The sequence below is a fragment of the Lepus europaeus genome, chromosome 7 (genome assembly GCF_033115175.1).
Source record: "Lepus europaeus isolate LE1 chromosome 7, mLepTim1.pri, whole genome shotgun sequence".
NCBI classification, from domain to species: domain Eukaryota; kingdom Metazoa; phylum Chordata; class Mammalia; order Lagomorpha; family Leporidae; genus Lepus; species Lepus europaeus.
Window position 1 is genome coordinate 105,540,501 of NC_084833.1, and position 21,634 is coordinate 105,562,134.

General features: G+C 47.9%; 2 pseudogenes; one reads left to right on the forward strand and one right to left on the reverse strand.

The window, feature by feature from the left end:
* Positions 1-2,653: 2,653 nt before the first annotated feature.
* Positions 2,654-3,422, reverse strand: LOC133763917 (actin, cytoplasmic 1-like; annotated as a pseudogene).
* A 93-nt stretch (positions 3,423-3,515) lies between these two features.
* On the forward strand, positions 3,516-4,076 carry LOC133763918 (eukaryotic translation initiation factor 4E-binding protein 2-like; annotated as a pseudogene).
* The last annotated feature ends 17,558 nt before the right edge of the window (positions 4,077-21,634 follow it).

Here is a 21,634-nt window from a genome sequence, read left to right on the forward strand (position 1 = left end):
GAATGGCCCACAGGCGTCAGCTTCTGCGCAAGGTTACTCCCCTTCATCTGGATTCTGCCATCACAAACACTGCTGCTGTGTATACCCCTGTGCTTATTGTCTCCACACACACTGGCTCTTTTATGTCTGTTGGGAAGGAGGACTCAGTGGGTGATGAGGAGTGCAAAGCCCTGGATTCAGCCTAAATTTGAAACCGATATCTTCACTCATTATCTGGATCACCTTCAGGTTGCTCGGTATTTCCCATAAAACAAGAATAATAGGGCTGGTGCTGTGGTGCAGTGCATTAATGCCCTGGCATGAAGCGCCGCCATCCCATATGGGGGCCGGTTCGAGACCTGGCTGCTTCACTTCCAATCCAGCTCTCTGCTATAGCCTGGGAAAGCAATAGAAGATGGCCCAAGTCCTTGGGCCCCTGCACTCACGTGGGAGACCTGAAGGAAGCTCCTGGCTCCTGGCTTTGTCAGCGCAGCTCTGGGTGTTGCGTTGCAGCCAATTGGGGAGTGAACCATCAGATGGAAGACCTCTCTCTCTCTCTGCCTCTCCATCTCTCTCTGTGTAACTCTGACTTTCAAATAAAATAAATAATTTTTAAAAAAAAAGAAAAAAGAAAAAAGATCTACCAAAACAGTAGAATATTTAAAAAAAAAAAACAAGAATAATAATACTAATATCCCAGAGGGTTGTTGCAGCAATTAAATGACATATTATCGTGTAATGACCAGAACTTTTCATCGTTTACCATTATCAGCAATGAGATTGCTTGTTGAAGGTTATATGCATTCTAAATTGTTTGTTTTTTTTAAAGATGTATTTACTTATTTGAATGTCAGAGATACAGAGAGAGAGAGAGAAAGAGAGAGAGAGAGAGATCTTCCATTCACATGGTTCACTCTCCACATGGCCACAACAGCCAGAGCTGGGCCAGGCTGAAGCCAAGAGTCAGAGCTTCATCTAGGTCTCTAATATGGGTGGCAGGGGCCCAAACACTTGAGTCATCTTCCTCTGCTTTTCCCAGACCATCCACAGAGAGTTGAATCAGAAGAGGAGCAGCTGGGACACAAACTGATGCCCATACAGGATGCCAGTGTCATGGTGGTCACTTTACCTGCTACACAACAATGTCAGCCCCTACATTCTAAATTTTAAAGAAGTACTTCTAGAGTGTTTTCAAAAAATGTCAAATGCCATTGTAATCCATAAGCTGTACACTGGAAATTTATATTCATTAAATAAAAGTTAAAAAAAAAAGAAAAAAAGAAAAAAAATGTCAAATGACAACCTTGTACTTTCAATTCTCTGATTGCTGAGATGAGCACCTCTACATGATCTCTTGTCATTTAAATGTTCTCTTCTGTGAATTGTCCAGTTATATCTCTTGTCCACTTTTCTGTAGGTTGTCTTTTTGTTACTGCTTATAAAAGCTCTTTATGATTTATAAATGTCCCATTTATTTATTTATTTATTAAAGATTTATTATTTACTTAAAAGTCAGAGTTACACAGAGAGAGAAGGAGAGTCAGGGAGAGAGAGAGAGATAGAGAGAGAAAGAGAGAGAGAGAGAGAGAGAGAGAGAGAGAGAGAGAGAGAGGTCTTCTATCCACTGGTTCACTCCCCAATTGGCCGCAACGGCGGAGCTACGCTAATCTGATGCCAGGAGCCAGGAGCTTCTTCCAGGCCTCCCATATGGGTGCAGGGGCCCAAGGACTTGGACCATCTTCTACTGCTTTCTCAGGCCATAGCAGAGAGCTGGATCAGAAGTGGAGCAGCCGGGACTCGAACCAGGGCCCATATGGGATGCTGGCATTGCAAGCAGAGGCTTTACCTGCTACACCACAGCACCGGCCCCAATATGTCCTTTTTATTGCAAAATCTTTCCTCAGTATACTAATAGTCTTTTGACTTTGCTTATGAAATCTTTTTCCAAACACAGAAAATAATTTTTTTGGCATTTTTAAATCTGTTCTCTCACAGCTTCTGGGTCTCCTCTCTTGATTTAAAGATTACATAGCTCTTAGCTTATTTATAAAGATGCCAAAATAATCTTTCATAATTTTTATTGTTGTTGCTTACTTTTAAGTTTTTAATTGTCTGAAATGAAATTTTTGCATATGGTGTAAGTCAATGATCAAACTTGGGACTGGCTTTGTGGCGTAATGGTTTAAGCATCTCACATGGGAGCTGGTTCAAGCCATAGATGCTCCATTTCCAATTCAGCTCCCCACTAATATGCCTGGGAAAGCAGTAGAAGATGTCCCAAGTCCCTGGGCCTCTGCCACCCACATGGGAGACTCAGAAGAAAGAAGCTCCTGGCTCCTGGTTTCAGCTTGGCTCAGCCCTGGCCATTGTGGCCATTTGAGGAATGAACCAGTGGATGGGAGACATATTCTCTCTCTCTCTCTCTCTCTCTCTAACTCTGCCTTTCAAATAAATGAAATCATTAAAAATAAATAAATAAGATGTATACAGAACACTAGACACATACCAAGGGAACAGTTAACTTGAATACAAGGTCAAAAATCAGCAACAAGTTCTACAGTCCAGTGCTGATAAGAGATACAAGCTTCAAGGACAAATTCCTTATTCCAGGTTCATGAAGTGCATACATCTGCCACAGCAAATTTATACTTCAGGTCAGCTCATGCAGCAAATGCTATGTGTCTGCTGGCAGCCTGTTCAGAAGCCCTTTATGGTAGGTGATGGAGAGAGAAGGGCACCTGCCCACTGATCCACATCTGGGGAAGGTGGGCAAGGAGGCCAGGATGGAGGCACCGATGCACAAGGGGTACTGGCGCTCAGGGGGTGCAGTGACCTTGATCTTCATGGCGCTGGGCGCCAGGGCAGTGACCTCCTTCTGCATCCTGTGGGCAACGCCCGATTCCGTGCTGATGCCCGCAGACAGCACAGTGTTGGCGGGCAGGTCCTTGCCGATGTCGATATTGCACTTGATGGAGTTGAAAGTGGTCTCAGGGATGCCGCGGGACTCCAGGCCCAGGGAAGAGGGCTGGGACAGCGCCTCGGAACAGCAGAATGACTCGCTGCCCGTGGTGATCGCTTGGTGAGCAGGCAGCTGGTAGCTCTTCCCCAGCAAGGAGGAAGTCTTCTCTCCCATGCCCTGGGCCACGTAGCATAGCTCCCCCTCGGTGTCGCGCACGCCGTGGTGGTGGCGAAGCTGCAGCAGCACAGGTTCAGATTAGCCAGGTCCAGACGCAGGATGGCGTGGGGGTGGGGGTTGCCCTCGTAGGTCAGCACCATGTGGGCACCTGCGTAGCCAGAGCACATGATGATGCCGGTGGTGTGGCCAGAGGCACCGGGACAGCCACGTACATGGCTGGTGTGTTAAAGGCTTTGAACACGACCTGGGTCATCTTCTCTATGTTGGCTTCCGGGTTCAGAGTGGCCACGGGCAGCAGAATCGTGGGCTACCGGCTGAGACTGCTGGCGGCGGGAGCGGAGCTGGATGAGGGAGTGAGAGGAAGCGAGAGAGGAGCGAGCGGAGCGCGCCCTACCGCCCGCCCGAGGAGCCGGAGGAGCCGGAGCCGCCCGGGGCCACAGCCCTGTCCTCCTCCACCGGCAGCGGCCACCAGCCCAGCCAAAGCCGTGCCATCCCCACGCGCGCCGTGCCCATCAGCGACGCCGTGCAGCTACCTCGCCCGGCGGGGCGCTCCTCTCCACCGCGCCGGGAGGAACCCGAATCATTTATGTTCCAAAGTTTCTGTTGGATCGTCGCAATTCTCCAATGGCTCAGACCCCGCCATGCCACCTGCCCAATATTCCAGGAGTCACTAGCCCTGGCACCTTAATCGGAGACTCCAAAGTAGTAGTAAACAATTTGAACAACATAAACACTCATGACCGGAAGCATGCAGTTGGGGGTGCTGCTCAGTTTGAATGGACGTCTGACTCTCCAGCAAGGGTTAGAAGAAAAGCAGTGGCACGGAGGCCTGCGTGTGTCTGACTGGGCCAATAGGATCCACAGTGGACCGACAAAAGAGGCGGCACCAGCAGGCCCCCTTGCAGTTCGCACCTCCCCCTTCCTGCAGGTGCCCAATAATGGGATGTTGAGCAGCATCTGACCATTTCTCCGCCTCTTCCTCTTACCCCTCCCACTTAGACAGATTAGATTGAAGGCCTTGAGAGTATTTCTATAGAAACAAGCAGTTGGTAGTAGAAACATTTGATGGCCGGCGCCGCGGCTCACTAGGCTAAACTTCCGCATGCGGTGCCGGCACACCGGGTTCTAGTCCCGGTTGGGGCGCCGGATTCTGTCCCGGTTGCCCCTCTTCCAGTCCAGCTCTCTGCTGTGGCCCGGGAGTACAGTGGAGGATGGCCCAAGTGCTTGGGCCCTGCACCCCATGGGAGACCAGGAGAAAGCACCTGGCTCCTGGCTTCCGATCGGTGCAGCTCCCGCCACGGCGGCCATTTGGGGGATGAACCAACGGAAGGAAGGCCTTTCTCTCTGTCTCTCTCTCTCTCTCACTAACTCTGCCTGTCCAAAAAAAAAAAAAAATTAGACCCAGCTTCCTTGGTCATTTTTCTATTGAGAACCACCCATCCTCCCTTAGATCTCCCCTAAACCAAATCTCAGCCCCCCAACAAATTCCTGCTGGGGCTTCCCACGAAGGTGAGTTCTGCATTGTTCATGTCCTTTAACCTCCTCTCTCCTCCCTGGCTCTGGATCCTGCCTGTGCTTCAGTGCTGCGAGATTGTGGGTTTGGGTCTGTAAAACCACCAGGGGAAACGAGCTGCTCTCTCTTTTACCTTAGGCTGCCCTGGTAGCGTTACCCTGTGAGACCGTCCCCTTTCCCTCTTTCCTCTGGAGGAATGCCTTCTTGTCTTGGTCTCACAGTCCATCTCGCCATTCCTTTCCATAGGCGTTTGTGCAGATACTTTTAAACTGTGTCTGAAGAGAGCCCTCGGGAATGGCTGTCTTTGCTCCCCGCCGTTCCTCCCTGCTTGCTGTGACTGCTGGCAGAGTCTGCTTCCGCTCCAAGATATCTGGGTGGTTTATCTGCTCCCACAGCAGGTCTATCCCAAGTAAGAGAGGCACGTCGGCCTCCACTGGTGGGGAAAGCATTTTGTGCCAGGTCACACAGGAGGATGGCCCCGGGAGAATGTGGAATCTCTGGCATACCCCATCCCAACAGTTGCTGTTCTAAGAGTCGATGAGCATTGTGAGTTTAAAGCTGCCTCTCAGGTTATTCTAAGACAGGAGCTCTTTTTCCCTTGGCGGATCTGCTTTATTTGACTGCTAGAATAGATAAGCATGGGCATTCAGAATGCATTCCTTGGGCCGATGCTGTGGCACAGTTGGTTAATCCTCAGCCTGCGACACCTCCATCCCATATGGGCGCCAGTTCTAGTCCCGGCAGCTCCTCTTCCAATCCAATCTCTGCTATGGCCTGGGAAAGCAGTAGAGGATGGCCCAACTCCTTGGGCCCCTGCACCCGCGTGGGATACCGGGAAGAAGCACCTGGCTCCTGGCTCCTGGCTCCTGGCCTCTGATCGGCGCAGCTCCAGCCATTGTGGCCATCTGGGGAGTGAACCAACAGAAGGAAAACCTTTCTCTCTGTCTCTAACTCTCACTGTAACTCTACCTCTCGAATAAATAAAATCTTTTAAAAAAATGCATTCTGGCCAGCGCCGTGGCTCAACAGGCTAATTCTCTGTCTTGCAGCGCAGGCACCCTGGGTTCTAGTCCCGGTCGGGGCGCCAGATTCTGTCCCGGTTGCCTGTCTTCCAGGCTAGCTCTCTGCTATGGCCCAGGAGTGCAGTGAAGGATGGCCCAAGTGCTTGGGCCCTGCACCTGCATGGGAGACCAGGAGAAGCACCTGGCTCCTGCCTTCGGATCAGCGTGGTGCGCCAGCCGCGGCAGCCATTGGAGGGTGAACCAACGGCAAAGGAAGACTTTTCTCTCTCTCTCTCTCTCACTGTCCACTCTGCCTGTCCAAAAAAAAAAAAAGACTACAGACCTATTGTTGGATACGTTTTCAGTACAATTCTGAACAGCAGCTTTTTAATTAAACATACCAGTGTTAGGAAGGTGGGAAATGTCCACAATATAATAGTCTGTTATAACCTCACTGATGGGGATGGAGAAAAAGAGATGTAGATCTTAGTAAATTTGTCAACTCTGGAATCTGTAAGACCAAGGACAAAAATAATCATACACAAGCCCTGTACTCTGGTTGGTACAGATGTTTTCCCTGGGGGTTAGGGTTAACAATTTTAAAGTCACTATACAACCATACTGGGAATGAACAAGTAAGCAAATGGCTGCTGGTGGGAGCCAGGTTCCTCAATGTTGGAATGAGAGGGTACAGATAAGAAAGGCATGAAAACTAGAATAAACTAAATGATATGAGTTACAGTGACTATAGTAATAGGTATTGAGTTTATCTGACTACAGATAATGACAGGTATGCAGAGACATAATAATAATTTGTGTATATATGCAGGTTAGTATACTTATAAGGGTACTTCAAAAAGTTCATGGAAAATGTGAATTATGGGGCTAGTGTTATGGTTTAGTGGGTAAAGCAGCCACCTGTGACACTGACATCCTCTATGGGTGCCAGTTTGAGTCCTGGCTGCGCCGCTTCCAATCCAGCACCCTGCTAGTGTGCCAGAAGGCAGTTGAGGATGGCCCAAGTGCTTGGACTCCTGCAGCCATGTGGAAGACCCAGATGGAGTTCCTGGCTCCTGGCTTAGGTCTGGTCAGCCCTGGCCATTGTAGCCATTTGCAGAGTGAACCAGCAGATAGAAGGTCTCTCTCTCTCTCTCTCTCTCTCTCTCTCTCAACTCTGATTTTAAATAAAGTGCATCTTTAAAGAGAAAAAAGAAAAGAAAATATGTATTATGAAAAAACTATACATGGATTTTGGAATTTTTTATATCAAAAATAAACTTTTTTTTTTTGACAGGCAGAGTGGACAGTGAGAGAGAGAGAGACAGAGAGAAAGGTCTTCCTTTGCCGTTGGTTCACCCTCCAATGGCCGCCGCGGCCAGCGCGCCGATCCAAAGGCAGGAGCCAGGTGCTCTCCTGGTCTCCAATGTGGGTGCAGGGCCCAAGGACTTGGGCCATCCTCCACTGCACTCCCTGGCCACAGCAGAGAGCTGGCCTGGAAGAGGGGCAACCGGGACAGAATCTGGCGCCCCGACCGGGACTAGAACCCCGTGTGCCGGCGCCAGAGGTGGAGGATTAGCCTATTGAGCTGTGGCGCTGGCCTAAATAAGCTTATTTTTAATTCCATTTTCCACAAATATTTTGAAGCAGCCTTATACTTATATTTCCTAGCTCTGTCTTTTAAGCAGCGTAAAAGTGACAACTCTTGTAACGTTGAGAATAGTCAGTGCTCATATCTTGATTTCTATTATCATTCTGCAGTAGTATATTTTATGTTTTCTTTCCTTTTTTTTTTTTTTTTTTTTTTGACAGGCAGAGTGGATAGTGAGAGAGAGAGACAGAGAGAAAAGTCTTCCTTTTTGCCATTGGTTCACCCTCCAATGGCCGCTGTGACCGGCGCACCGCGCTGAACCTAAGCCAGGAGCCAGGTGCTTCTCCTGGTCTCCCATGCGGGTGCAGGGCCCAAGGACTTGAGCCATCCTCCACTGCACTCCTGGGCCACAGCAGAGAGCTGGCCTGGAAGAGGGGCAACCGGGACAGAATCCGGTGCCCCAACCGGGACTAGAACCCGGTGTGCCGGTGCTGCAAGGCGGAGGATTAGCCCGTTAAGCCACGGTGCCGGCCATGTTTTCTTTCTTTTTAAGATTTATTTATTTATTTTAAAGGCAGAGGACTTGAGAGAAAAGGAGAGATCTTCCATCCATTTGTTCACTCCCCAAATGGCTGCAATGGCCAGGACTGGGTAAGGCTGAAGCCAGGAGCATCTTCTAGGTCTCCCACATGGGTGGCAGGGGCCCAACCACTTGGTCCATCCTCTGCTGCCTTCCTAGGCATATTAACAGGGAGCTGAATTGGAAGTGGAGCAGCCAGGACTCAAACCAGTGCCCATAAAGGATGCCAGTGTCACAGGTGGCAGCTTAACCCACTATGCCGCAGGGCAGCCCCTTAGATTTTCTTTTGAAAAATTATTTGTTATTTATTTGAGAGAAACAGACACAGAGATAGAACTCCCAAGTGCTGGTTCACTCACCAAATGCCTACAATGAATGGGACTGTGCCAGGCCAAAATTGGGAGCAAGGAATTCAATCCAGGTCTCCCATGTGGTTATCAACAACCCAGCTACTTGAGCCATCACCACGGCTTCTCAGGGTCTGCATTAGCAGAAGTTGAAATCAGGAGCTGAAGCCAGGAACTAAAACCATAGAACCCAATATCAGATGTGGGTATCTTAACTGGCAGCCTAACTGCTAAACCAAACTCCTCACCTTATAAATTCTCTTTCATTTGCGGCACTATTCTTGGAGATGTAATTCACATATCGTAAAGTTCACTTTTTCCCAGGGAAAAAGGTTCTGCTTTTTTTGCTTGTTTTACTTGTTGTCTTCAATAGTAGAGGCTTTTCTCAGCTCTCTGGTAATCTCGACTGTTTGTTCTCGGTTAAGAGTGGGGATTCACAGCTAATTGAAATCCCTGAGCACATCCACGGAGCTTGCTGACTGTGAGTTTCACCACAGAGGTGGTGTGCTTGACTCATTTCTTGGGGAACAAGATTCTCCAGAGAAGTCTGTTTCAGCCTCTGCCCGGATAGGAAAGGTGTGTGCCCCAGGAACCAAGTGAGGAAGAGTATTGGGAGCTCTGTGCTCTCAGGATTCAGTGTGAGTAGTCACTTAATCCTGGTTCCCGCGCCTGCCAACTCCAGGTGCAGAGCCTCTCTGTTTCACCTGGTCCGAGGGCTATGACTGGGATCTTTCCTGGCTTGAGCAACAGGCAGTCAATCAGCAGAATGGAGAGAGAAATGATCCCTTTCTCACTCAGCGTTCCCACCGCTCTGTGTATTTTAGTCCTAATTCCACTCTCATCCCATTCTGATATGGAGTTCCAGAGGTACTTAGTGCTGCCAAGTTCTCTTGAAGATTTTGTAGTACAGTTCAGGCTGATTCTCAGTGTTGCATCTTCGGAGATTGGACATTCCAGTTCTGCCAAATCACTACTTACCCTTTGCTTATTATCCACTATGTTCCCATCCTAACAGGGTTTTGTTTTTTTTTTTTTTTCTTTTTAAAAATACCTTTATTTATGCCTATTCTTTGAAAGACGATGAAATTAGATGTGTAAGATCAGTTTGCCATCCTAACACAAAATCTTTTTACCTCCAGTCTGGTCCCAATAAGATCCTACCTACCAGCCTCTACCCTGTCTCTTGCCAGAAGCAAGTGGGATCAGCATTGGAGATACTAAACAGGCTACCTGTGGAGGGCAACCAGTTATTCAGGTCAGTGTCAATGAAATCATGGCAGGCTGTGTCTCCATCTGGGTCAACATGGAGAGTCAAGAGGCTCTACCTTGGAGGTAAGAAAGCAATGGCAGGCACCATCACACCACGATGCTATTGGTAACCAAGCAACCAAGTCTGTTTATAATCAAGCCCGATAGGGAGGGCCAAACATGGGTCTCAACCTCTGGAAACAGCAAGAACTGTGTGGATTGTCATCCAGCCCTACAGTTTCAATGAGGCGAATTAAAGGGCTAAGCCATAAATCTCATATGCAAGAACTGGTATGGGAGAACTCTTCCTTGGAGCAAGACTAATGCCACAGAGTCTGAGTATAGTCCTAGGGTTTGTCTTGGTCCTTGCAACTTTGAGTATGACCCAATGACCAGCAGCCAGGGTGTCCTGTGGTAGCCTATGAACAAGGCAGAATCTAAGCTATACAATAAGCCTTCTGTGGGAGAACCTGTGTTTCAACAAGATGCTTGGATTAAGTCTGCCCATAGTTGGAAGGATTTCAACGTCTACAATTGGCTCAGGCTAGGATGACAGGTACAAAAATTAACTACACCCTTATAGAGAGTGTAGCTTTTTTTCTTTTCACAGAAAAAAAATCAAATTGAGCTGACTCTACTTTAGGATGAGTAAGTGAATTTTTACAGGGCTTGATCCACTTAAGTGAAACCCAAATGTGTCATTTAGTGGGGACCTAACAAGGTCAACCACGTTGGAAGGAGATGAGATTTGCTCAGTGAATACAACGGGATCCTCTGTACTCTTAGTGTTAAGTTGCTTGAAACAGGATAGAGAAACACATGTATTATGGTACAATAGTTGATAAAAGTTTGGAAGAACAAACCAAGAAGAAAAACAAATTAAGAAGGTAGAATCAGTGTGGCGCCGGCACCGTGGCTTAACAGGCTAATCCTCCGCCTTGCGGCACCAGCACACTGGGTTCTAGTCCTGGTTGGGCGCCGGATTCTATCCCGGTTGCCCCTCTTCCAGGCCAGCTCTCTGCTGTGGCCCAGGAGTGCAGTGGAGGATGGCTCAAGTCCTTGGGCCCTGCACCCACATGGGAGACCAGGAGAAGCACCTGGCTCCTGGCTTCGGATCAGCGCGGTGCGCCGGTCACAGCGGCCACTGGAGGCTGAACCAATGGCAAAAAGGAAGACCTTTCTCTCTGTCTCTCTCTCTCACTATCCACTCTGCCTGTCAAAAACAAAACAAAAACATATTTAACAAAAGGTTAAAAAAGAAAAGAAGACTGAATCCCAGCTCCATTCCTTACTATCATTCAACCTCTGGGGCCTGAGTTCTTCATCTGAAAACAAGGAATAGTAGTAGCAAATCATGGGGCTTCCTGACCATTAAATTAGACGGTAAAGTGAGGTGAGGTGCTACGCAAATCTGTCTTTCATTGTGAGTGCCTGACTCAAAAACCCATCAGTAAAGCTATGAGAAAATTATATGACTGGTAAGCCTGAGAAGTTAGGTAATTATCTGTTACATCTGTTGTGATGTAACAGACACCAACAAAGGCCCTTGCTCCAGTGATAACTACAGTGTTTCAAATTCTGTCATCAGGGGGCCGGCGCTGTGGCATAGTGGGTAAAGCCACTACCTGCAGTGCCGGCATCACACATGGGCAGCTGATTCGAGAGCCAGCTGGTTCCACTTCTGATCCAGCTCTCTGCTATGGCCTGAGAAAGTAGTAGAAGATGGCCCAAGGACTTGTACCTGCGTGGGAAACCTGGAAGAAGCTCCTGGCTCCTGACTTCTCATCGGTGCAGCTCAGGCTGCCGTTTTGGCCAACTGGGGAGTGAACCAGCTGATGAAGACCTCTCTCTACCTCTCCTTCTCTCTGTGTATAACTCTGCCTTTCAAATAAATAAATCTTAAAAACAAACAAACAGGGGCTGACGCTGTGGCATAGCAAGTAAAGCGGCCTCCTGCAGTGCCGGTATCCCATATGGGCACTGGTTCAAGTCCTGGCTGCTCCACTTCCAATCCAGCTCTCTGCTATGGCCTGGGAAGCAGTAGAAGATGGCCTAACTCTTTGGGCCCCTGCACCCACATGGAGACCCGGAAGAAGCTCCTGGCTCCTGGCTTCAGACCAGCCTAGCTCCAGCCATTGGGGCCGCTTGGGGAGTGAACCAGAGGAATGGAAGACCTCTCTCTCTCTCTCTCTCTCAGACTCTATGTCTCTCTGTAACTCTGTCTTTCAAATAAATAAAATAAATCTTTAAAAAACAAACAGACAAAAAACAAATGGTATCTAGAGGGCAGTGCACCCTACAATAGAAATGTTACCGGAGAATGGCAGGGTTCTTGTCTTCACGCAAGAAAGAATTCAGGCGTAAGACAGAGAGGAGTGGGAGGTAAAATAGCAAGGTTTATTAGGGAAGGGACATCTGTAAGGATGGATGGGCACAGAGCCTGAGGGAGAGTGCCCAGTTGCTCAGACTCGGGGGGGGGGGGGGGGGGGGAGGAGCGAGGTTACATGGTTGAGTGGAGAGATTATACCTGGGCAGGCAGGCGGGCAGCTCAGCAGAGAGGCAGAGGGCTGAGCGCGCAGTCCGGTTGAGGCCGGGGGTCTAGCTTCCCTACCTGTGCTCCTCTTGGAACAAAGGGGTTTTTGGATGTAAATAGAAAAACTTCTGTTACCGGAGAAATTGCAGGGTTCTTGTCTTCGCGCAAGAAAGAATTCAGGCGTGAGACAGAGAGTAGTGGGAGGTAAAATAGCGAGGTTTATTAGGAAGGAACATCTGTAAGGACGGATGGGCACCTCTCCAGACAGGGCCTGAGAGAGAGTGCCCAGTCCCTCAGACTGGGGGAGAGCGGGGCTGCATGGGTGAGTGGAGAGTACACCCGGCCAGGCCAGGCGGGCGGCTCAGCAAAGATGCAGAGAACTGAGCGCGCAGTCCAGTTGAGGCTGCGCGTTTTAAGGAGACGGGTCTTGCTTCCCCACCTCTGCTCCTCTTGGAACAAAGGGCTTTTTGGATGTAAATAGAAAAACTTCTCTTGAAGGTCTGAAACAAAGGACTTTATGGATGCAAATGTTATCAGACCTGAGGAAAGGGCAGGGTGTTTGAGATGCAGATGCTGAGCTGCACCTGGGAGATTGTGGAAGATTTAGCAGGAGGGGTGAGGGCCTCCACCTGGCAGGTTACCAGGTAGAAGGGGGCAGGGCAGGCAGGATGCGAAAATCTGGGCTTCCCCTGGAACATTGTTAGGATGACTTTGAGATGCAGATGCATATAGATGTCTTCTCTTTAGGCCTGTCACACACACATAAGCTCATAACTGACTTCCTACCTAACACTTCTATTTGAGTTTTCCTCTGAAGGTATCAGACAGGAGGAAGGTTAGCTGGCCCTGTCCTGAGTTTAGAGAAAGGGTGAGCAAGACCCCCTAGAGAATCGGGATCCAGAGCAGGGTGTTTGAAATGCAGATACTGGGCTGCATCTGGGAGACTGTGGAAGATTTGTCAGGCAGAAGGGGCGGGGACACACACACACACACACACACACACGCAGGTTATCAGGTAGAAGTGGGCAGGGCAGGATTCGAATACTGGGCTGCCCCTGAAACATTATTGGGATGACTTTGAGATGCAGATGCAAATGCTGGACATAGACGTCTTCTCTTTAGGCCTGTCACACACACATAAGCTCATATCTGACTTCCTACCTAACAGAAACACTGGTGGGTCCCTGGCATTCAGAGTTCTGAGTTGTATGCTGAGAGATAAATAATTGTTTATTTGAGAGCAAGAGAGAGAGAGATAGTGAAAGAAACACAGAGCTTCTATCCACTGGTTCACTTCTCGAACACCTTCAACAGCTGGGTCTGGGGCATGCTGAAGTCATGAGCCAGCAACTCAATCCAGGCCTCCCAAGTGGGTGGCATAGACCTAACGGCTTTAGCAGTTACCTGCTTCCTCCCAGGGTTTGTGTCAGCAGGAAGCAGGAATTAGGAACACTATTGGAATTCAAACCAGGCACTCTGACAGGCAGCTTAACCACTGGGGCAAATGCCAGCCCCAGAATGAAGTGTGCATTTGAATGAAAACTGTCTTCAAGGTTCTTGAGTAATGAAAACAAGGCACTTAGCCAGTAGGTGAGGCCCAAATGCCTGGAGAGTGTGTATATTTTGGCCTGGCATTGGGTTCCCTACTCCTTTTTTTTTTTTTTTTTTTTTTTTAATTTATTTGACAGGTAGAGTTACAGACAGAGAGAGACAGAGAGAAAGGTCTTCCTGCCTTTAGTTCACTCCCCACATGGCCACCACGGCTGGCGCTGCATCAATCCGAAGCCAGGAACCAGATGCTTCATCCTGGTCTCCCATGCAGGTGCAGGGGCCCAAGGACTTGGGCCATCCTCCACTGCCCTCCCAGGCCACAGCAGAGAGCTGGACTGGAAAAGGAGCCACCGGGACTAGAACCCGGCACCCATATGGGATGCCGGTGCCACAGGCGGAGGATTAACCAAGTGAGCCACGGCACTGGCCCCAAGGGTTCCCTACTCCTAATCCAGCACACTGCTGCATTCATTACAGATATGAAGTGAGTATTTAGAGTTTTCAGGTACATTTCATTGGAAAACTATATGATATGGGGCTGGCATGTGTCATAGTAGGTAAAGACACTGGCATCCCATGTGGGCACTGGTTCATGTCTCAGTTGCTCCATTTCCAACTCAGCTCCCTGCTAATGGCTTAGTAAAAGCAGTGGAAGATGGTCCAAGTGCTTGGGCCCCTGACACCATGTAGGAGACCTAGAAGCAGCTCCTGGCTTCAGCCTGGCCCAGGCCTGATCATTGCAGCCATCTGGGGAGTGAACCAGTGGATGGAAGATATCTCTCTCTCTCTCTCTCTCTCTCTCTCTCTCTCCCTGTGTAAAATCAGAATACAAATAGAGTGAGTGTGGCTAAAAGCTAATTGCAGATCTCTTGCTTCTATACATATTAGCTTTGCTTGTTAACAGCTAAGGGTGTATCTTGTGAAACTATGTGGGCCCAAATTCCCAGGAACTAGGTTGACCGAAATGTGTCCTTCACTGTTAATTTACAACCATATCTTGGATCTGTTATTGGGTTTGTTATTGTTAACTGTTATCTTACAATCATATTCTGGTTTTCCTTTTTATTGTTCACTGCATACCAGGGGTCCTGTTTGAAATTGTGAGCCCCAGTGGACAGAATACTATAAAAAGCTGTGTAACCGCTGTTGGGGGCCGCACTCTGGTAAGGAGTGTTGGTCCCGACTGGTGGCAGGTCCTGATCGGTTACCTTGCCTCTCATTTGCTTCTCACTTCAATAAAATTCATGTGTGACTGTCACTGGTTTTTGTAATACTCTACTATTTTTTTAAAGATTTTTTTTATTTACTTATTTGACAGGCAGAGTTAGACAGTGAGAGAGAGAGAGAGAAAGGTCTTCCTTCCGTTGGTTCATCCCCCAAATGGCTACTACAGCCAGAGCTACGCCGATCCAAAGCCAGGAGCCAGATGCTTCCTCCTGGTCTCCCATGTGGGTGCAGAGCCCAAACACTTGGGCCATCCTCCACTGCCCTCCCAGGCCACAGCAGAGAGCTGGACTGGAAGAGGAGCAACCGGACTAGAACCTGGTGCCCATATGGGATTCCGGCATTGCAGGCGGAGGATTAACCAAGTGAGCCACGGCGCTGGCCCTGTAATACTCTATTTTAGCTGACAAGTGTATGCAACACCTGTCTCTCTGTAACTCTAACTTTGAAATAAATAAATAAATAAATCTTTTTACTTTGAAGTATTTATTTGAAAGACAGAGTTACACGCCGGCGCCGCAGCTCAATAGGCTGAATCCTCCGCCTGCGGCGCCGGCACACAGGGTTCTAGTCCCGATTGGGGCGCCAGATTTTGTCCCGGTTGCCCCTCTTCCAGGCCAGCTCTCTGCTATGGCTCGGGAGTACAGTGGAGGATGGCCCAAGTCCTTGGGCCCTGCACCCGCATGGGAGACCAGGAGAAGCACCTGGCTCCTGGCTTCGGATTGTGCCAGCCGCGGCGGCCATTGGAGGGTGAACCAATGGCAAAAAGGAAGACCTTTGTCTCTGTCTCTCCCTCTCTCTCTCACTATCCACTCTGCCTATCAAAAAAAAAAAAAAAAAAAAAAGTTACAGAGAGAGGAAAAGATAGAGAAATCTTCCATCTGCTGGTTCACTTTCCAAAGGGATGCAATGGCCAGCGTTCGGCCAAACTAAAGGAGTTTCTTCTGGGTCTCCCACATGGATGCAGGATCCCAAGCATTAGGGCCATCTTCTGCTGCTTTCCCAGTTACATTAGCAGGGAGCTGGATTGGAAGTGTAGCAGCTGAAACTTGAACTGGCGCCCATGTGGGATGCTGGCACTGCAGGGCAGGGCTTGAACCCACCACATCATAGTGCTGGCCCCAGATAAATAAATCTTAAGTGCAGGGTGTCCGGTGTAACAAATCTTCCCAGGCAGACGAATCAATTAATTCACAAGCTTTTATTGGGATTCCGCTCCCAGGTGAGGTTCCTGGTCCCAACAGAGCCGGGGCCAGGGGAAGTCGGGTGTCAGAGGGTGGGAGGGCTCCTTTTATAAGTACAGGGCATGGGGGTTAAAGGTCAAGGCAGGTCTGATCCTCATTGGTTGACCTTTAGGCATCCGTGGGGACCTCGACAAGGACTTTTCGTTCCCAGAAGTGCGGGTAGGGACTCTCCATTCCCAGAAGTATAGACCTTCTCTCCTTGCGGATCCCAAAGCTACCATTAAGGAAAAGAAAAAAAAAAAAAAAAAAAGGAAAGGAAGGAAGAAGGAAAGAAAGGAAGGAAGGAAGAAAGAAAGAAAATTATTGGGCCAGCTCTGTGGCATAGCTGGTTAAGCTGCAACCTGCAACGCTGGTATCCCACATAAACACTGGTTCCAGGCAGGCCGAGTTACTCCACTTCCAGTCCAAATAAATAATAAATAAAGCCATCGCCTGCAGTGCTGGCATCCCATATGGGCGCTGGTTCAACTCAGCTACTCCTCTTCCAACTCTACTCTCTGCTATGGCCTTCAAAAGCAGTAGATGATGGATGGCCCAAGTACTTGGGCCCCTGCACCCTTGTTGGAGCCCTGGAAGAAGCTCCTGGCTCCTTGCTTCAGATCTGCGCAGCTCCAGCCATTGCAGCCATTTGGGGAATGAACCAGCAGAGGGAAGACCTCTCTCTCTTTCTCTCTGCCTCTCCTTCTCTCTGTGTGTAACTCTGACTTTCAAATAAATAAATAAATCTTTAAAAAGGGGGGGGGATTATATAAATAGTGAAGTTCTCAAAATTGGGGAGTCCCAAAGACCTCAGGAAAATTTTCCCAAGAATGAGAAGGGTATATTATATACACTTAGATAAACTCGTCAAATATGTAGACCTGTACACTTGTTATGGTTTGGATAATAGTTTGGGTTTCTACCAGAGGCCCATGTAGTGGGGATTAAGTCCCCAGGGTTTTATGTTAATGATGATTGCTTCAGCAGTGAAGGCTTAATCTAATTATTGTGTCTAGGAGGTGGGTCCAGTGGGAGGTCTTTAGGTCACTGGAGGCATGTTCTTAGAAAGTAGTTCTTGTAAGAGGGTTGGTTAGGGGCCAGCGTTGTGGCTTAGTAAGCTAAGCCTCTGCCTGCAGCTCCTGCATCCCATGTGGGCACTGGTTGGAATCCCAGCTGCTGCTCTTCCTACCCTGCTCTCTGCTATGGCCTGGGAAACCAATGGAAGATGGCTCAAGTCCTTGGTCCACTGCGCCTGCATGGGAGACATTTCTCTCTCTCTCTCTGTCTCTCTCTCTTTCTATCACTCTCTCTCTCAAATAAATAATAAAAATCTTTAAAAAAGGGGGGTGGGAGTTGGTTAGTTTGCTGAAGTGAGCTTAGTTTTTCTTTTCTTTTTTTCCTAAAGTTTTTTATTTATTCTATTTGAAAGGCAGCATTACAGAGTTACAGAGACAAAGAGGCAGAGAAAGAGATCTTCCATCTGCTGGTTCACTCCCCAAATGACCACAATGACCAGGGCTGGGCCAGGCTGAAGCCAGGAGCCAGGAACTTCATCCAGGTCTCTCATGTGAGTGCAGGGGCCCAAGCACTTGAGCCATCTTCTGTTGCTTTCCAAGGTGCATTAGCAGGGAGATGGACTGGAAGTGGAGTAACTCAGCGTGGAACCAGTGTTCATGTGGGATACCAACATTGCAGGTGGCACCTTAACCAGCTATGCAACAGCACTGGCCTCAGAGTAGCTTTTCTTTTCTTTTTTTTTTTTTTTAAGATTTATTTATTTGAAAATCAGAGTTACACACAGAGAGAAGGAGAGGCAGAGGGAAAGAGAAAAGTCTTACATCCGCTGGTTCACTCTCCAGTTGGCCGCAACGGCCAGAACTGCACCAATCCAAAGCCAAGAGCCAGGAGCTTCTTATGGGTCTCCCATGTGGGTGCAGGGGCCCAAGGACTTGGGCCATCCTCTACTGCTTTCCTAGGCCATAGCAGAGAGCTGGATTGGAAGTGGAGCAGCCAGGACTAGAACCAGTGTCCATATGGGATGCCAGCACTGCAGGTGGCGGCTTTACCCGTTACGCCACATCGCCCAATAGCTTTACTCTCTGCTTCCTGGCTCACCATGTAATCTTCCCTCCACAATTGTTCCACCATCCATTGGCCTCATCAGACACCAGAACATTGGAGCCACCTGATTTTGGACTGAGAACTTCTAAAATGTAAGCTGAAATCAACATTCTTTCTTCCAAAGTATCTCCTCTGAGATATTTCAATTAAAGTAATAAAAAGCTGATTAATACAACACTGAAAGCCACAAAATATTGCTGAGAGATATTAAAGATCCAAAATAATGGCATGATAAAAATACTACTCATGAATCAGAAGACTCAATGTTATAGAGATGCCAATTCTCCCCAAACTAATCTGTAGATTCAATGCGACTTCAATCAAAATTTTGAAAGGCATCTTTGTAGAAATCGACAAGTTCTGTGGCCTGTGTTGTGGCATAGCTGGTAGAGTCACTGTCTGCGATGCCAGCATCCTCTATGAGCTCCAGATTGAGACCCAGCTACTCCACTTCCCATCCAGCTCCCTGCTAATGTGCCTGGGAAACAGCAGAGGATGGCCCAAGTGCTTGAGTCCCTGCCACCCATGTGGGAGACCCGGATGAAGCCCCTGGCTCCTGGCATCTGCCTGGCTCAGCCCTAATTGTTGCAGCCGTTTGGGGAGTGAACCAGTGAACGGAAGACCCCCCCTCCCCGCCAACTCTTTCAATTAAAAATAAATAAATAAATCTTTTAAAAAAAGGATTTGACAAGTTTACTTTAAAATGTATATGGATGGGCTGGTGCTGTGGCTCAGCAGGGTTAATGCTCTGGCCTAAAGTGCCTGCATCCCATATGGGCGCCAGTTCGAGATCTGGCTGCTCCATTTCCAATCCAGCTCTCTGCTATGGCCTGGGAAAGCAATAGAGGATGGCCCAAGTCCTTGGGCCCCTGCACCCACATAGGAGACCCATAAGAAGCTCCTGGCTCCTGGCTTCAGATCGGCACAGTTTCGGCCATTTTGGCCAACTGGGGAGTGAACCATCGGATGGAAGACCACTCTCTCTCTCTCTGCCTCTCCTCTCTCTGTGTGTAACTCTGATTTTCAAATAAATAAATTAAAAAAAGAAAATAAAGAAAAATGTATATGGAAATGAAAAGAATCTAGAATAATCAAAACAATTTTTAAAAAGGAGACACTTGGAGGATTATACTCCCTTATTTGAAAACTTGGTACATGGCTACAATAAGTAATATAATTGAGTATTGGTGTAAGGATAGACATAACAATCAATGGAACAGAAATGAGAATATGAAATAGATTCACAAATCTATGATCAATTATCTTTCTTTTTTTAAAGATTTATTTATTTATTTGAAAGTCAGAGTTACATAGAGAGAGAAGGAGAGGCAGGTAGAGAGAGAGAGAGGTCTTCCATCCACTGGTTCACTCTCCAATTGGCTACAATGGCTGGAGCTGTGCCAGTGCAAGGCCAGGAGCCAGGAGCTTCTTTTGGTCCTCCCACATGGGTGCAGGGGCCCAAAGACTTGGGCCATCTTCTACTGCTTTCTCAGGCCATAGCAGAGAGTTGGATCGGAAGTGGAGCAGTCGGGACTCGAACTGGCACCCATATGGGATACTGGCACTGCAGGTGGCGGCTTTACCTGTTATGCCACAGTGCTGGCCCTCAATTATCTTTCAATAAAAGGGTCAAGATAACTCAATGGAAAAAAGAGAAGGCTTTTCAATAAATAGCACTGATGCAACTGGACATCTGTTTGCAAACACTTAACCTCGTCTATTATCTTTTACTATAAGAAAATATATCCTAAAATGGATTATGAATTGAAATGTAAAATCTGAAGTTATAAAACTTCTGGAAGAAGACATAGGAGAAACAATAACTAATAGTAGGTAAAGATTTCTCTTTCTTTTTTAAAGATTTATTTATTTATTTGAAGGGCCGAGTGGTAGAGAGAGAGGGAGAGACAGAGTGAAAGAGAGATCTTCCATCCACTGGTTCATTCCCTGAATAGCTCCAATGGCCAGGGTGAGGCCGGACCAAAACCGGAAGCCTGGAATTCCATCCAGGTCTCCCATGTGGGTGGCTACTCTACAATGCTGCCCCTTTTTTCATATAGTAAACATATCCTTGTCATATGCCTCAGCAATTCCATTCTTAGGTATTTAACAAGAGAAATGAAAGCACTACTCAAAGAACTTTACATGAATTTTCATCTTAGTTTTATTCATGAAAGTTGAAACTAGAAACAATTCAAATCAACAGTGAACGGATAAACAAATTGTGGAATATCCATACAACAGAATGCTATTGAGCAATAAAGAGGAAAGGACAACTAATACACATGACAGTGTGGATGAATTTCAAAAATAGCCCACCAGTAAGGAAAGAAACAAAGATACTCCCACCACAATGGGGTGCAGCCAAGGGAGCCTCCCCACAGCCTGTGTCATGCTGTGTGTGTATTAAGTAAAATCCATTTTTTTCCTCTTTTCACATTCTGTCTAACAAAGATAATTGCTGATTTTGTGACTAATCAGTCCTATGTTTAACTCAACACATAAATAATGCTTCCTTAAGAACCCAAGGAGGGGGGTGGCGCCATGGTGCAATGGGTTAATCCTTTGCCTATGGCACCAGCATCCCATATGGGCGCCGGTTCTAGTCCCAGATGCTCCTCTTCCAATCCAGCTCTCTGTTATCGCCTGGGAAAGCAGTGGAAGATGGCCCAAGTGCTTGAGCCCCTGCACCCGCATGGGAGACCAGGAAGAAGCACCTGGCTCCTGGCCTCAGATCAGTGCAGCTCTGGCCATTGCAGTCATCTGGGGAGTGAACCAGCGGATGGAAGACCTTTCTCTCTGTCTCTCCCTCTTACTGTCTGTAACTCTACCTCAAATAAATAAATAAAATCTTAAAAAAAAAAAAAAAAAGAACCCAAGGGACTGAATGCAGGTATTACAGCTCAGTGGGTTAAGATGCTATTTGGCGCCGGCGCTGTGACTCACTAAGCTAATCCTCTGCCTGCAGCGCCGGTACCCCGGGTTCTAGTCCCAGTTGGGGCACCGGGTGCTAGTCCCAGTTGCTCCTCTTCCAGTCCAGCTCTCTGCTGCGGCCCGGGAAGGCAGTGGAAGATGACCCAAATGCTTGGGCCCTGCACCCACGTGGGAGACCAGGAAGAAGCACCTGGCTCCTGGCTTCAGATCGGCGCAGCGCACCGGCTGTAGCGGCCATTTGGGGGGTGCACCAACAGAAGGAAGCCCTTTATCTTTGTATTTCTCTCTCTCTGTCTAAACTCTGCCTGTCAAAAAATTAAATTAAATTAATTTTTTTTTAAAAAGATGCTACTTGGCATGCCCAGGTTCAAGTCCAACCTCTGCTTCCAATCCAGCTGCCTGCTAATGCACACCCTGGGAGGTAGCAGATGATGGTTCAAGTATTTTAGTCCCTGCCACTCACATGGGAAACCCAGGTGGAGTTTCTTACTTTTGGCTTTGGCCTGGTCCAGCCCTGATTGTTGCGGGCATTTGAGAAATAAATGAATGAATGGAAGATTTCTCTCTCCCCTTCCCATTCTCTTTTACTCTTCCTTTCAAATAAAAATAAACAAACATTAAAAATAATAGAATTCCAGGAACTAACTGTGTGGGAA